Source organism: Lissotriton helveticus, chromosome 3_1 (assembly GCF_964261635.1).
Source record: "Lissotriton helveticus chromosome 3_1, aLisHel1.1, whole genome shotgun sequence".
Taxonomy (NCBI): Eukaryota; Metazoa; Chordata; class Amphibia; order Caudata; family Salamandridae; genus Lissotriton; species Lissotriton helveticus.
Genome location: NC_136061.1, coordinates 2,096,359,925 through 2,096,374,325, shown reverse-complemented (window position 1 = coordinate 2,096,374,325; position 14,401 = coordinate 2,096,359,925). Strand labels below are relative to the sequence as shown.

The window sequence follows — 14,401 nt, the reverse complement described above, 5'->3', positions numbered from 1 at the left end:
TACTACCAGTTCCTAACTATGAACTATTGCCTTTGAGCAGATGACTAGTCTTTCAAACAAGCATTCCTGCATTGGCTGACAGGAAGTGCTTGAGCCAATGTTGTAAATTGTACAAAAGTATTTGTGACACCATTCTTCTTTTCCTCATCACAACTTTTATGCACTCTTTGGAGCAACCGTGATACAGACTTCTTAACATATGTATGTATTCTAAACTTTCTGAAAAATATGAATTTTATTATTTGTTGAAAATCTCACGTTTCTGCTTTTCTTTATCTCTCTCTGCCATTATTGCAATACGTAATTTAATATAGTTTTTTTTCTTTTTAAATAATTGCCAGTAGGACCATAGTGTTGCTTGTATAGTTTGGTTTATCTCCTGCATTCCACATTACAGATCTGCCAACTCACACTGTGCCACATGGTGGCAGGGAAAACGAGGGGAAAACAACTGTAAACAGTGGATTTCCAACTTATCAGAGGTTTTGAACTGCCATCATCTATTAAGGGCTGTGAAAACATGGCACAACATTGGCACCAGCCTCAGCAATCTTTCTTTCGGAGGATGGGGTTTGGGGGCGGGATTGGGCAAAAGTGCCTTGTCAGTACTTGTAGGCATGAAACCCTGCCCTCTCCAAGGCTCCACCTCCCCAAGGCTCCACCCCCATCATACAGTGAAATATATTTTTTGTTGGCAGATCGGATATTACTAGAAAGCACAAGCTTTGGCACACATAGGCTTTTATAGTGCTAGGGAAGAGTCAAATGCTGCGCTCAATCAGCTGATGTACTTGACACTTCGCCTGGAGACCCACAAATGTGCACTCTGCACTATAACAAAAGACCACATGGTTGAATCCTGTAGAAATTAAACTAGGCCTTGGCAAGCGTTTCCCCTTACGTTCGGACACTTCCTTCGTTTAAAATTCTGTTTAGAGTTTGAGTGAAAAGCATTTGAAAAATGCTATTTATGAAGAGTGACAAATTTGATCTTTGGATTCAAAGTTGTTTTGAGATACATTTCTAATACAGCTAATTGGAGTACCACAGTGGTTTTACAAATACATTTTATTTAGTATAATTAGCATTACTTTTATTCAAAAAATTAAATACAATAAAACAGATTTGTTGGCTCGTAACAGACTCTCCTTCATCTCAGTTGAATGTTCTTGTGTGAAATTTTACCATCGATGGCAGAGAAAGTTTGCTTCGTTATAAAAACTCTTGATCACATTAGAATTCAAGTTAAAAGGTTTCAGGAAAACAGTACATTCTTCTGGAAATCCACGATTCAACTCCCTAGGTCAAACAGAAAAAATATATAGAGATTAATGTTTAAAAAAATCCTACAAATATAAGCGTGATTCTGCAATACCAATGTCAAACCCAATTCCAATCACTAATTTTCAGTGCTCAGAGTTAACTCCATTTAGAATGACAAGGCAACAACTGCAGGATTAGCAACTCAATTCTGGTGCCCGTATTTTACAGATAACAGGGAGACTAGCACACAAGAAACATAGCTCTGCAATGAGATTACCAGGTTATCTACAAACTAGTATTACCTCGGGGAAGACTAGGACATGACGGTGGTTTTCTATCACGTTTAGGTGTCTGAGTATTGCATACACACCCGAAGAGTGGCAGGACAACGTACAATAAATATACTGCTATCTATAGTGAAACGTGTCATAAGAAGGTCCAGAGAAATCAAAATTTGATTTATGCAGGGTTGGGAATCCCATTTCTGAACAATATACTACCATGTCATGGGGAAAAATAGGGTAAAGTTATCAATGTTTTTTAACGAAAATAATTTGTATTTATTCTCTAGATGGACATTACGAAAGCATTACTTTAAACACATTAACTGTGTGTCCAGGAGAGTTCGGAGTCAATATTTTCATAGCATAACCCACAAGAATAAAATCAAATATCTTGTAGGTAGATACATCTGTTATTTGCACAAATCGTACCAGACAGTGGATTCGCCTTGAGTTTGATGCGGAATGGGTGGGAAGCAGGTGTGAAACAAATTTAAAGTAAAGTAGCCATGGTGCCCATAAAGCCTCGCATTTCTAGATGACGTTATCCGCAGCCATGCGCCAGCACACCAGGACTCCACTACCTCAGATTTGCAGAGAGGGTGGGGGGGTTTTACACTCCCCTAATAAATGTATTTTGAATTCAATAGTTAGATACAGGTGCTTTCAATCGGTTAGGGTAATGTGTCTGTCGGATTTCACCAGGAGGAATTTTTACACAGACGAAAACGCACACACCCGGTCTCCCTGCTTCGGTTTGGAAATACTTCAAGAATGTTGGTTATAATATTGTACTTTCTCTCACTTAGTACACCTACCAATTCACATTCCTCTCCCTTTCCACGGCCCCTTCGGCCTCTCTCATGCACCCTGCTTGTCCTATTATGCATTTTAACATTATGTGCCAAAGTGAAGGTTGGGACATCTGAAGCTCTTCCTCCCCCAAATCTTAATGACCAAGCTACCCTCCTGCATATTTGAGCTGTGTCTCTATTAGGCACGATGATTCCCAGATGGACTACGATCGTAGGTCTTGGTAGGATCATTGTAATGCCCTCTATCTGGACATTAACAGGGGATTCACTCAAGCTGTAACGTGTCCATAATACTGCAGCGAGACTGGTTTAAGACCTTCCGAAATCTCATTAGATCTCCGCTGCCATTCGAAAACTGCTTTGGCTTTCTACCGAAAATCGAATTTCGTTTCATGCCCTATGTACGGCTCACAAGACACTTTAACTCAGGCCCAAAGGGAATTAAATACTTGATCCAATGCTATGTTCCTGCCAGACAGCTGCGATCTGCCAACTAAAATTGGCTGGTAGTGCCTCGGTTTAGGAGGAAGAGCCTTTGTTGTGGCTGCATCCAAACTCTGGAACATCGTACCTACATCAATTTCTCATCTAGAGTCACATCCTCTATTTCGGAAATCATTAAAGACCTGGCTCTTTGCCCTCTAATCTTTCGGAGGATTGACATTTCCCTCCCCCTGACCGGGTTCCTTCTAGCAATCAGCGCTTTGAAGCCCAAGGGCATTTGCTCACGCTCTACAAGTCGATCATTCATTAATTGCGACTTGTCTGGTTTACGTGTGTCCAAACTGTGCTTCATTGTCTATGTTGCCTCTTCAAAAGGGCATTGCATATTTGTCTGGCTCTGCAAATGCTGGTTCCTGTGGACAAGAACCTGTTGGGTCCTCTAGCGTCCTATTGGCTCGCGGCTGCTGCACAACGCGAGGTACCAGCCCCTCCCTTCAGAGAAGAGGAGTGCTTCGGCACATGACATATTAAACTTTGGCTCGAATAACAAATGCATGTTGTCTGGATACTTCCTCAGCATTAGCTGATAAGAATCAGGTCTGTTCCCAAGATGATTTAAACTGGGCAATTGTGGCGTCACAGTCTGCGGAGACTGAATATATATCTAGGATTGGCTTTCCATTGAAATCATGGAAGACAACATGGATACCTCCGATAAATCTTACTTTGGACACATTTTCGAAATTAACATGTTATTGTTTATTTTAGTATCATATTTTTAACGTTCAACATGCTCATTAGCTCAGCATTGAATTTGCTTAGCTTGTGCTTTACGTTTTTATTATCTAGTTAGCTGCTAAGTTACTTTCCTGACAAAGCTGGGGGTAGGTGGGCCGTGAGCTTACATTAGGGCTCACTTAGTTCTCCCTTATTTGAGCCCAGCTGCACGTTGTAGGCTGCTATGCTGTACACACGTTACACAGCACGTTTGTTTTTATGCCTCAATATTTGAGAAATATGCTGCACGTGTGTATCAGTCCTTTTTGGGACTCAGTCTGAACATTTCATACCAGGGCGAACACAGTGCCCTATTTTTCTGTGACTAGTTAGCAACAAAGCTTGGCATTTAGACAACACAGTGGAACAGCTGCTGTTTTCAAGTGAGGTACCTCTTATCACATACACAGATGTGCCGTTTGAAAACAGAGGAGGATTCTTGCAGAAGGGAAAGGTTCTGGGATGGACAAGGTAGGTTTGCGCAACCCGAGATGCAGACAACCTAACTACAAATGCCAGGTATGAGGGCCGGTTCTACTCCTAGAGATCTGATATATCACTGTGCTCACATAGTGAGGAAAGGCTTAGGCAGCTTTATCATTTGCCATGGTAGGGCTTTTCATTGTATAAACTTTACTCTTAATGCAGATTACTCTGCTCAGTTGTATATGCTTTCTAATTGCAGCACAGTTGTTTCATGATCGAGCACCATAGTTTCAATAAATATTGGAAAGTGTCCTGGTTTCTTTATTTTGTTTATAATGGACATGCGTGAGTGAGAAAACGAAAGGGGGCAATCTGCTTCTAAGCTACCCTGGGGACTAGAGATTTGTGTTGTGGGGTGCCAAATGTACCGGTCACTCTGGGAAAGTTAGGAGAAAGGTAAGGCACAATGAGCTGGTCAGATTTAGGCACATAGGTACTGATGTGGAATGGTGACTCAGTCTCTACATTTTGACGTCCTGTGGTACCAGGCAGTTCTGTTTCCAAACACAATCCCTGCAACACGACAGCATACTGGCAGTGAGCCTCTCTTACAAGGAATCTCAAGTAGTTTCTGTGCTGATTTGCAACTGGAATGTGAAAATGAATGTCTTCGTTCTATGAACCGTGTCAATTGTTGCTTTTGATGTGAGGAAAAATTTGATGACTGTCTAATATCAGGCGATATTGGACTGACTGACCTTCCTTGGAGTCTAGAAAATATCTGGACTTTTTTGTTTTCCTGTTGTGATAGTATTTTTATGTGTGTTCTTTTGGCCAATAGAATGTGAGATTTTTTTTTACTAAGAACGACATTTGGTAATTGTACCTGGGTTAGGTGGAATAGGTGCTGAAACTGCCTTTAAACAGAGGAGTCTCTGTTGATCATGTTCAGTACATATCTGAGACTTCCACTCTTCCAAGTGAGATGCCACCGCTCTCCTTACAGGAGTAGGTCACTGTTGGGGAGGAGAAAGAGTATTAGTGGCAGTTGCATTATTCCTTGAAATGTGAGCTCCGTCTTGGTCAATTATTTGCTTCTTCAGTCATCTGTGTTTTGACCTAGCTTTTGAGGCAGTTATGGTCATCATGGAGGTTGCACTATCTGTTGGAAAAAATTACGTTCTTTAAGGCTGTGCCATTTTAACAACTTCTGTTCCTCCAGGTCATCCATTTTGGGGCCTCCATTTCACTTTCCATGTGGAGCATCTCTTCCTCTGCATGTTGATCAAAGAGAGCTGTACCTACGAAAGTCAAGTTATGTTAAAATTACTTATTTAGCGCACGTACACCAGACTATTTCATGGCACTAGAGTCACAGCGAGGCAGCGGCAGGGAGGGTGGCTTAGTCATATGCCTGGGAGAACAGACGGGTCTTGAGCGGTTTTCTAAACTGTCCAAGAGAAGTCAAGGACCTCATCTCCACAGGGAGGGAGTTCCAAAATTGTGGGGCCAAGACCACAAACCTTACGCCACCAAGCTTCTTACATTTGAAGGAGGGGGTTTCCAACAGGTTCAAGTGGGAAGACCTAAGGTCTCGAGAAGGAATGTAACAAAGCCTAGTCAAAATAAAAGCGGGACTATTACAAGCTGAGCTGAGTTTCGGGTTTCAAGAAGGAAGCTCTAACTGAGTAACTATGGCAATATCCAGTTGCAGAGAATTCCGCTGAATCCACCACCGCACTGATTACCCGATTAGCGACCAGAAACCCTTCATTTACCATTTTTAGGAAGTCTGTGCTTCAATAGGTCTCCTGTGAAAGACTTCATTCCTTCCAACATGTCTGATATATTCCTAGTAGTGCTGTAGCACTCATATTCTTCATGTGCTGATGCTGTTTTCCACATCACCTTCCCAGTCATGTCAAAACATGTGCTTCCTTTTCAGGAGGAAAAGTTTACTCAGGGGCTGAAGGATGTTTAAGTCTCACAGGCGTAATGATGATAGAATCAGGTTTTGGGTCTGTACTTTTTTGTGGGCGTGGTATCACAGCCTTCATTTCTGGAGTGAGGAAAAGTTTCCTCTGCCATCTCCAAAAGTCCTGGGACCAAGAGTAACAGTGGGTTTGGTGCGGTTGTAGGTTGTAGCATTTCTAAAATGATTGAGGTATCAAGAGGTATATTAGCTTTGCTACCCCTCTTGCCAGTACCTTAAGGAATATAATATAATCTATTAGAGACACTCTGGAATTAGACTGTGCTAGTGATGTAGGAATGTATGAAAATAGGTTAGTATTGGGGCAGGGAGATCTTGTGTGGAATCTGGTGGCTCTTTTAATATTAGGTGCCTGCGTCTAGGCAGGTTTTCACTTATGTAAAGAAACATTGAAGTGGTCTTTGAAATTTCCCTTAGAGGTCAGAAGTCCAGAAGTCTTTTTTTGTTTATGGATTTTTATTTAAATGACAGCACTGTACAATACAACATCGATACAGCGCACTACACTAAAGGTAACCAGTTAAAGATATAGTATACATTTCAATTGTTATTTTTGCCAACAATAAGCATAAAAGCTAGTAAACCAGAAGTGACATCCTCTGTGGACCTTCGATTGTTCAGTCCATCTGTGTATCGCTGGAGGTAAGCATAACGTTTTGGAAGGGTATCTAAATGTACCGTTGCCCAGAGGGCTCAGGCGTCACCTCATTGTTCCATCTGCTCACTACAATATTTCTTGCATCCATAGTTCTTTTGTTAGTTCCCTTCCTCAGTCCAATTACTTAGCCACTAATCTCTTAGCAAACAAGGCAAGGGCAATACATTTACAATCAGTGTGGGGAGTCTTCTGGACCCATCCCAGCACTGCGATGAGCAGGGATAGCTGTACCCTTGAGCCAATCTGCAATGCAATAAATATATAATCTGGGACCATAAATTGTAGATCAGCTCACAATGCCACGCCAAGTGCATGAAGTCTGCCTTTTCCCCTGCCACATCTATCACAATCAGAATTGTCCCTCAGTCCCCATTTGTGTAGCTTCTAGAGAATACAGTAGAGACTGTGTAGAAATCGAAAATGTATTAGATACAGTTCGTCACTAGGAAGTTGTTCACTTGTTTGCACAAATTAATGCACCCATACCTAGGCCGGTATCTGTTGGCTCAGATCCTTTTCCCATGCTGATCTAGCCAGACACATGGTCAAAGTAAATGATTTCTGTATAGCGCAGTAAATTGATTACATTGTTTTTGGACTGTTAGCAGCAACTAAAATTTCAAGAGGGACAGATTTGTCAGGTTTGTGTGGGGATTCAAGAATATGTTTATTCTTAGCCATTTTAAGTCTATGAAGTAGATTATTCAACAGTGTGGGATGGTGTGTAGCAATTTGATCCATTTCAATGAATTGCTTATCTGTGTATAGGTCTCCCCATTTGAATTTGCAAAGATACCTGCATGCTTTGGGTTTCCCTGTTGCACTAAATGCATGAGCCCTAAGCGTGGCTGTGCTTGAGTATAGCAGCGTTAAGGTCTTCTTTTGTCTAATCTTGTCCCACACACGTATGTTCATTTCACTTTTGCTGGGGTTAGCTTTATTCCATAATGTTACTTCAAATGTGTTGGATAAGCTATCACAGTTTCGACGGCAAGATGGGGCAAATATTTGGGGGTTTTAAGCCAGTAGTAGGCAAAGTGAGCTTGAGCACTATGATAGTAAAGTCCATATTTGGTATGGCAAACCCTTCCTTATTATATGGCAGTATTTGGGTGGTCCAGGCTATTTGTGGTTGTTTACTCGCACAAGTGAGGCACACTAGTAGTGAGGCAAGTTTAAAAAAAAGTGTTTGGTCAGTGTGATGGCTACATTTACAAAATAGAAGATAAACTTCAGCACTACTACCATTTTTGTTAACCCAATTCGTCCTGCCACAGACAGCAGTTTTAGCCAACCCTTTATTTGATCCTTCAGCTTAGAAATTACATAATTTAGGCTAGAAATTCCTCCATGTCTAGACTAATACATTTCCCCAAATATTTAATGTGAGAGCCTGCCCAAGTCAGGCTACTCCAGCTCAAATTGGTCTGTGCAAAATGAAAGGGGGAATAATGCTTGACTTTTCCCAATTGATGGAGTCACAACCTTTCTCCAAATTGAATGAATTCCCTGAGAAGATAGAGCCCAGTTTGTGGGTTACGTACGTTTAAAGTAATATCACACGCATATAGCAGGATCCAATGGGATCTACCACCAAATCTCAGAGAGAATAGGCTATATTTTTGGCACAGTATAGACGCAAGGGTTTCCAGTGCTATAACAAAGCGTATAGAGACAGTGGACAACCCTGCTGGGTTCCTCTGTTAATCACAATAGGCGCTGAGACTTCCCCATTCAAGTATAGTCTCACTGTTGGTTTTATGTAAAGTAATTTAACCAGTGGTAGGGAGAAGACGGGAATACCCATACGTTGCAGTGTTGTCAGCAAGAAGTCCCCAATCAAGGGAATCAAATGCCCTACTGGCAATCCGGAAGATTGTAGCAGTTTCCATTTCCGGAGCAATTTGGTGAATTAGGGCAAAGAGTGTTCGTAGGTTATGTGCGGTTTATCTTCCCAGCATGAACTCTGCTTGGTCAGGAAGTACCAGGTTCAGTAGCAAAGGTAAAAGCGGTCTAAAGGAGACACAATCGGTATCCGGTTTAAGCACTGTGATGCTTATGGCTTCACGCATAGAGTCGGGTAGCCCACTCCTCTCCAGGGGCTTCCATATAAATGGTGTAGGCCAGGCGCCAATAGGTCGATATACATTTTATATATTTCAGTAAGGAGACCATCAAAGCCTGTTGCTTTGTTAGGCAGTTCTTTAATGCAATCAGTGATTTCTCCCAAAGGTATGGGATATGCCAGGAATTGCCTCTGGCCATCGCTTAGCCACTCCAATATTACTTTATCCAAGTACCTTACTGTTCGCATCGTGTTGCTTGTGTGAACTATACAATCCCCCAAATTAGTCCAAGAACACCCTCTCTCTATCATCAAGAGCATCCTGTAAGCTACCTGCTGAGTTGTGAATTTGAGTCTGTAGCTGTCTAGGGCGTTTCCAATAGTGTTGGCTAGGGCTTTCCTTGGTCTAGCCCCTCACAGTATGTACATGCCCTGGCATATTTACCCAGGCCATTGGCTTCTCTTTCTGCAGTTTCATTTCAAAACCCTACTACGCAATTCCTCCCGGACATCTGGGGCATTGTTATTAGAGACCCTAACGTCCAGTTGCTTAATCTAAGCTTCCAACCTAGTTGGGTGGGAACACAGCGTTTGCAGAACATGTTGCATCAAGATGCAGTTCCCCCTCAACACTACCTTAAAGGCCTGCCATACAGTTGCTTGTTTGTCAACCAACCCCTAATTTTCCAGGAAAGAACGCCCAATCCTTGGGCAAGTTCCTCTCGAAACATGGGACCCTAGGCAATACCTGCCATGTTTGGGCATGTAGGGAGTGCTTCTGGGCTGAAAGTGGAGTAGCACCGGCAAATGAACAGATAATGTAAAGGCGTGGTGCATCACTTCCACTGTCCATGTACTGACATCCTGAGTTACAGCCCAGAAATCCAACCTCTACCACATTATGCGCCTCTGAGTGAAATGTACATTGTTCAATATTTTTTAGTCACCAGATATTCTTGTGGTGACATTAAGCTAGGATGCTGTTGAGGGCCGCAGCGGAGTTAATGTGACCTCTAGCTAGGGTGAGAAAGTGGCTCTATATATACTGGACCAGAATAAGGTACAGTGTGTATAGAGTCCACAAACCCCAAAGGTTTAACAGAGGTTAAAGTCAGGACTGACCTTACTCTCAAAAGTGGTAGCTTGGTCGAGCAGTAAAGCAGTACCAGAGGACAGTGTAAAGCATTTGTTGTACACACTCAGTCAGCAAAAGGTTTCACACACAAGGACTGAACTCCAGGCCAATTGTTTTTATATCAACAGATATAGTTGTTTTATTTTTAGAACCAACAGGTATAAAAATATACTTTTCTCAATATGAATACTCATGTAATTACTTTGCATAGAGGCAATAAACTTTGTGAACACAATAGACACAAGGGTTGCAGTAGGCAACACAATTCTAAACACTATAGCATTAAATTCAATGGATTTTCATCATATAAGTACAGTTGATTACTTTGTAGATTACTTTGGTAGTTTCAGGACTGGATCCTAGGTTCAGTCCTGGGGTCTAAGCTGAAACCAATTTAGTAAAATCGTTTTAGTTATTGTAGTGATTTTTCAGGAATATAAAGCTGTTTTAGAAGTTCAAACTTCGAAACTTTTCAATGAAAATCTGGCAATGTTATCCAATGGGAGAAAATTCAGGTTGCAGGTAAAGTACGATCTCGTTACTTTTGTAATCCAGTAATGGGCTCCTAGGTCCGACACTGGGGTCTCAACTCAAAACAGGTAAGTAATTGCGTTTCAGTATTTTGTAAGATTTTTAAAGACTATTTCCAGTTTTCATAGAAAAGCGACAATGGATTCCTAAGGAGAAAATACAGATTACTAGTACACCCGGTAAGGATTACTTTTGCGATTCAGTACTGGGCTACAGGGTACAGTACTGGCTTCTCCCCTGATCACAGGTGAGTACTTCGGAGTTCGGGTGATTTTATATGAATATTTTTAGTTTCCAAAACTTCACACTTAGAAGATTATTCGAGTCAAACCAGTCAATGTTATCCAATGGCAGGTAAGCGAGTTATCTGTTTCCAGGTGAGTACTTGGCTGGTGAAGTTAGGGTTCTGGGCATAGACTCAGGGGTCCCCGAGGGTCAGGTAAGTACAGTTGGTTCACCCCCAGCGGCACAGGGGCGGCCGGGTGCAGAGGTAGTTAGGCCCAATGTTATCCAATGAGGGAAAGGGGGCCTCCGGTTGGTGGCTGCTGGCTAGCAGGCCACGCGGCGGTGGGAGCTGGGCTCCTGGTCACTTGCTCAGGGCAAAGGGGGAAGTAGGATAGGGTACAGGTTGCACTGCCAGGGGCACTCGGGCAGCTGGGTGCAGGGTGCTTTGGAGCCGTCGGGGGCGCTCAATGTTATTCAATGAGGAACTGGAAAAGGGAAGAAAGGCTGCAGGCTCGGGGACTGTGGACCTTCTGGAGCGACCAACACTTCGAGGGGTAAGTTGGGATCTTGGAGGATAGGTAGGCACCCAGGAGTTGGGCACAGGGGGCCATGGGGCGCAGGGGTGTTTTTTGAGATCGGGAAATCTTACCCCCTGCTGGTCACGGTCGGAGGGGTCCTTTGTCCTGGGGCTGCAGGCGTCGTCGGGGGTCATCGAGGAGGGTCTTTGGGCACTGGACATCGGGTCCCAGTCACCGGCGGGAATGTCCTCGTGGTCCTGGATCACTCGGGCACCGGCCAGGCTCGGCGGGTGCAGGGTGGGTTGGGCGGGAGCTTCCTGATAGGCACCAAGGGTGTTGTTGCAGCAGAACCTCTGCTGATGGGAGTCCCAGGCTTTAAGAGGGTCAAGGCAGGCAAGTCCTCTGGGTGTCCCAAGGTTGCTGTCCGCAGGAGTCGCCGGGATTAGGCAGGAGCAGGTTCCAGGATCGACAGGCCGTTAGGGCTGGGGCGAAGTCAGTTGTTGTCCTGTTAGCAGCTGCATGGCGGGTCGTCTTCTTGATCTTACTTCTTTTCTTATCGGGATCTGAGGAAGGAAGGTTCAGGGAGCCCCTAAATACTGAGTTTAGGGGCGTTACAGGTAGGGCAAGGACAGGGACCAATAGGTCCCTGTCCTGGGGTGGGTACACCCTCTAGCCTGCTCCTCTCCTGTGGGAGGGGGCAGGAGCCTAGCTGTGATTGGGCAGGGCTCCCCATCTTCAAGATCGCCAGAGCCCGGGGTTGTGCTTTACCTCGTCTCCCCACCTGAGGGGTGGGCTTGGCACTGGCTGGAACACCCCCCTTCCAGACGTTTTTCCCGCCAGTCTTCCCGCCAGAGGGGGGTCAGGACTGGTGGGGGCCAGTTGCTGGGTACAGCAAATTGTCTGGAGACGCTCACAGAGGTGGCATGCCTTTGAAGCTTCCCCCTGTCCATCCTGGGGAGGAGACCTAGCAGCTCGCCCACGATGTGCATTGTTGCAGGCCCAGGAGAGCGGGGGGCTCTCCACCCAGGGGTCCAGCAACATTTCTTCTGTGTGGCAGCTTCTGCAGCCACTCAGCCCAGATGTGGATTGTAGGTTAGGTTTTCAGGGGGCACCTCTCAGATGCCCTCTGGTGCATTTTACATTAAATCCCACACTGGCATCAGTGCGGGTTTAATGTACTGAGAAGTTTGGTACCAAACTTGTCAGTCTTCAGTGTAGCCACTATGATGCTGTTCGTAATGACCGCCTCCCAGCACCATATACTCTTAATGGCATCACTGCACTTACAGTGCCCAGGAATGGCCCTGGGTACTGTAGGGGCACAGGGCCCATGCACCTGTGCCCACACCTCTGGCATAGGGCACTCAGCTAGAGGGGAAACTGAAGTATGCCAGGGCAGTGGGTTCTATGGGCAGGGCACACATGTGTGCCATGACAACTCTTTGTTTGGTTCTTTACTTAGACACTCAGCCTGCAGTGTGTGGGTGTCAGGGTACAGGGCCCCTGAGGGTGGCACAATAAGTGCTGCAGCCCTCAGGGGTCTTCTCTGGTTACCATGCCCTGGGTACCATTTACTAGGGGCTGACAGGTGGCCAGAGATGTCAATTGGGTTTTAGTTGTAACACAGTTTTAGGGAAGGAACACAGGCCCTGGGTACCTGGTTGGCAGGAGCCCAGGGCACACTCAGTCAAAGCACATCAGCAGTCAGAAAAAAGTGGGGGCATACCAATGCAAAGACGGCACTTTCTCACAGCTACGGATTGTGACCTATGTAGTCATTGGTCCATTGTTGTGTTAAACTCTCCACCCATGTTAGTGAACCTGTGTGTTCTGCTCTCATAGTATGTAGTAGGGCTGTATGTGTTCACAAATATCAAAGGCTGCAGTCCCAACACCCCCACAGAATTATGAATCTCCCTTAGATTAGCTACCGGGTAGAATGGTGTTCCACGTTTAAAGAGAATGGCTACTGCCCTTGCGTAGGAGTATGATGCAGTGTAGGCAATAGTTGCCATTTACTTACCATTTTCTTATTTCTGGGTGTCAAGTGCTATATTGACATCTTGTCTCTGTAGGTATGCAGCAATTTATGCTTTCTGGGGTTATTGAGTCCTCATACATTCCAAGTGAGTGATTTTGACACCGTTAACCATGATATCCTAATCGGAAGGCTCTCTGAGGCAATAGTTAAGGACTCTGCCCTTAAATTGATTAAAATCATATTTGAACAATAGATTTCAATATGTACAGATTGGAGATTCCATTTCAGAGCAGTTTATGCTTCCATGTGGGGTGCCTCAGGGCTCCTTAATGAGCCCCACACTGTTCAACAAGTATGTGACCCCCTTGGCTGATATCATTAGGCAGTTTGGCTTCTCTGTGGTTTCCTACGCGGACGACACTCAGTGGTGTCCATCTCAAGTAATTTGGAGAAAACTGCTGACCGTTTTAGCAAATGTATGTTCCAGGTAGACCAGTGGATGAGCGCAAACTGCCTAAAGCTGAACGTAGGTAAAACATAGGTTCTCCTGCTGGGCTCCGACACATCTTTTTGGTCGCAGAGCTGGTGGCCTGTTGACGCTGGAGGTTTTCCAGTCCCAGTTAAGAAGGTAAAGAATTTGGGCATCATCTTCAATTATCAACCGTCTTTTCAACATGTTTCAGTCTATCTCCAAAGGTTTAAGAAAGCTTCACTGGCTCCCAGTGAAGAAGAGGATAGATTTTAAATCCTTATGCTTAGCTTACAAAGCTCTGTTCCTGAAACAAAATGTCGCCTGGTACCATCCTGCTAGAAACTTAAGATCATCGCAGAGCAAACTCCTCCAAGTCCGCCTATTCAACCAGGCACGCTGGGGAGGAAGAAGCTTTGTTTTAGGCACATTGAAACTGTGGAACTCACCCCCGATAGACATCAAGAACAGTCCTACATTGCTATCCCTCAGAAAATCACTAAAAACCTGGCTGTTCTCCAAGTTTCTCGTCTGTTATTTCCGGCAATCTACCGCACAGCGCCTAGACGCCCTCGGGCATTTTTGCGCTATATAAATTTCAAAAACAAAAATCAAATCAAAATCAGATTATATTCACGCCCATTGACTATTATTGATTATGTGTATCATTGGTCAAGGGGGGTCATATGATGTAGGTTTGTGCAGAAGTGTCTCCCATGTATCAAACATAACCCGTTTTGTGCTGCCCCAGAGCGTTGTTACTGCTATACTGTACATTGCCCACAATCTGACCCTCCCCGACCTACTCCATCCCCCAAAC

General features: G+C 44.3%; 1 protein-coding gene across 2 annotated transcripts in view; it reads right to left on the bottom strand.

The window, feature by feature from the left end:
* Positions 1–1,050: 1,050 nt before the first annotated feature.
* The window catches only part of LOC144825273 (protein regulator of cytokinesis 1-like), a 338,110-nt gene continuing 324,759 nt past the window's right edge, over positions 1,051–14,401 (bottom strand). For both annotated transcript variants that reach the window (XM_078684111.1, XM_078684110.1), the window contains exon 9: positions 1,051–1,299. The gene's annotated coding sequence lies outside the window, so the exon portion shown is untranslated. The remainder of the gene's footprint in view (positions 1,300–14,401) is intronic.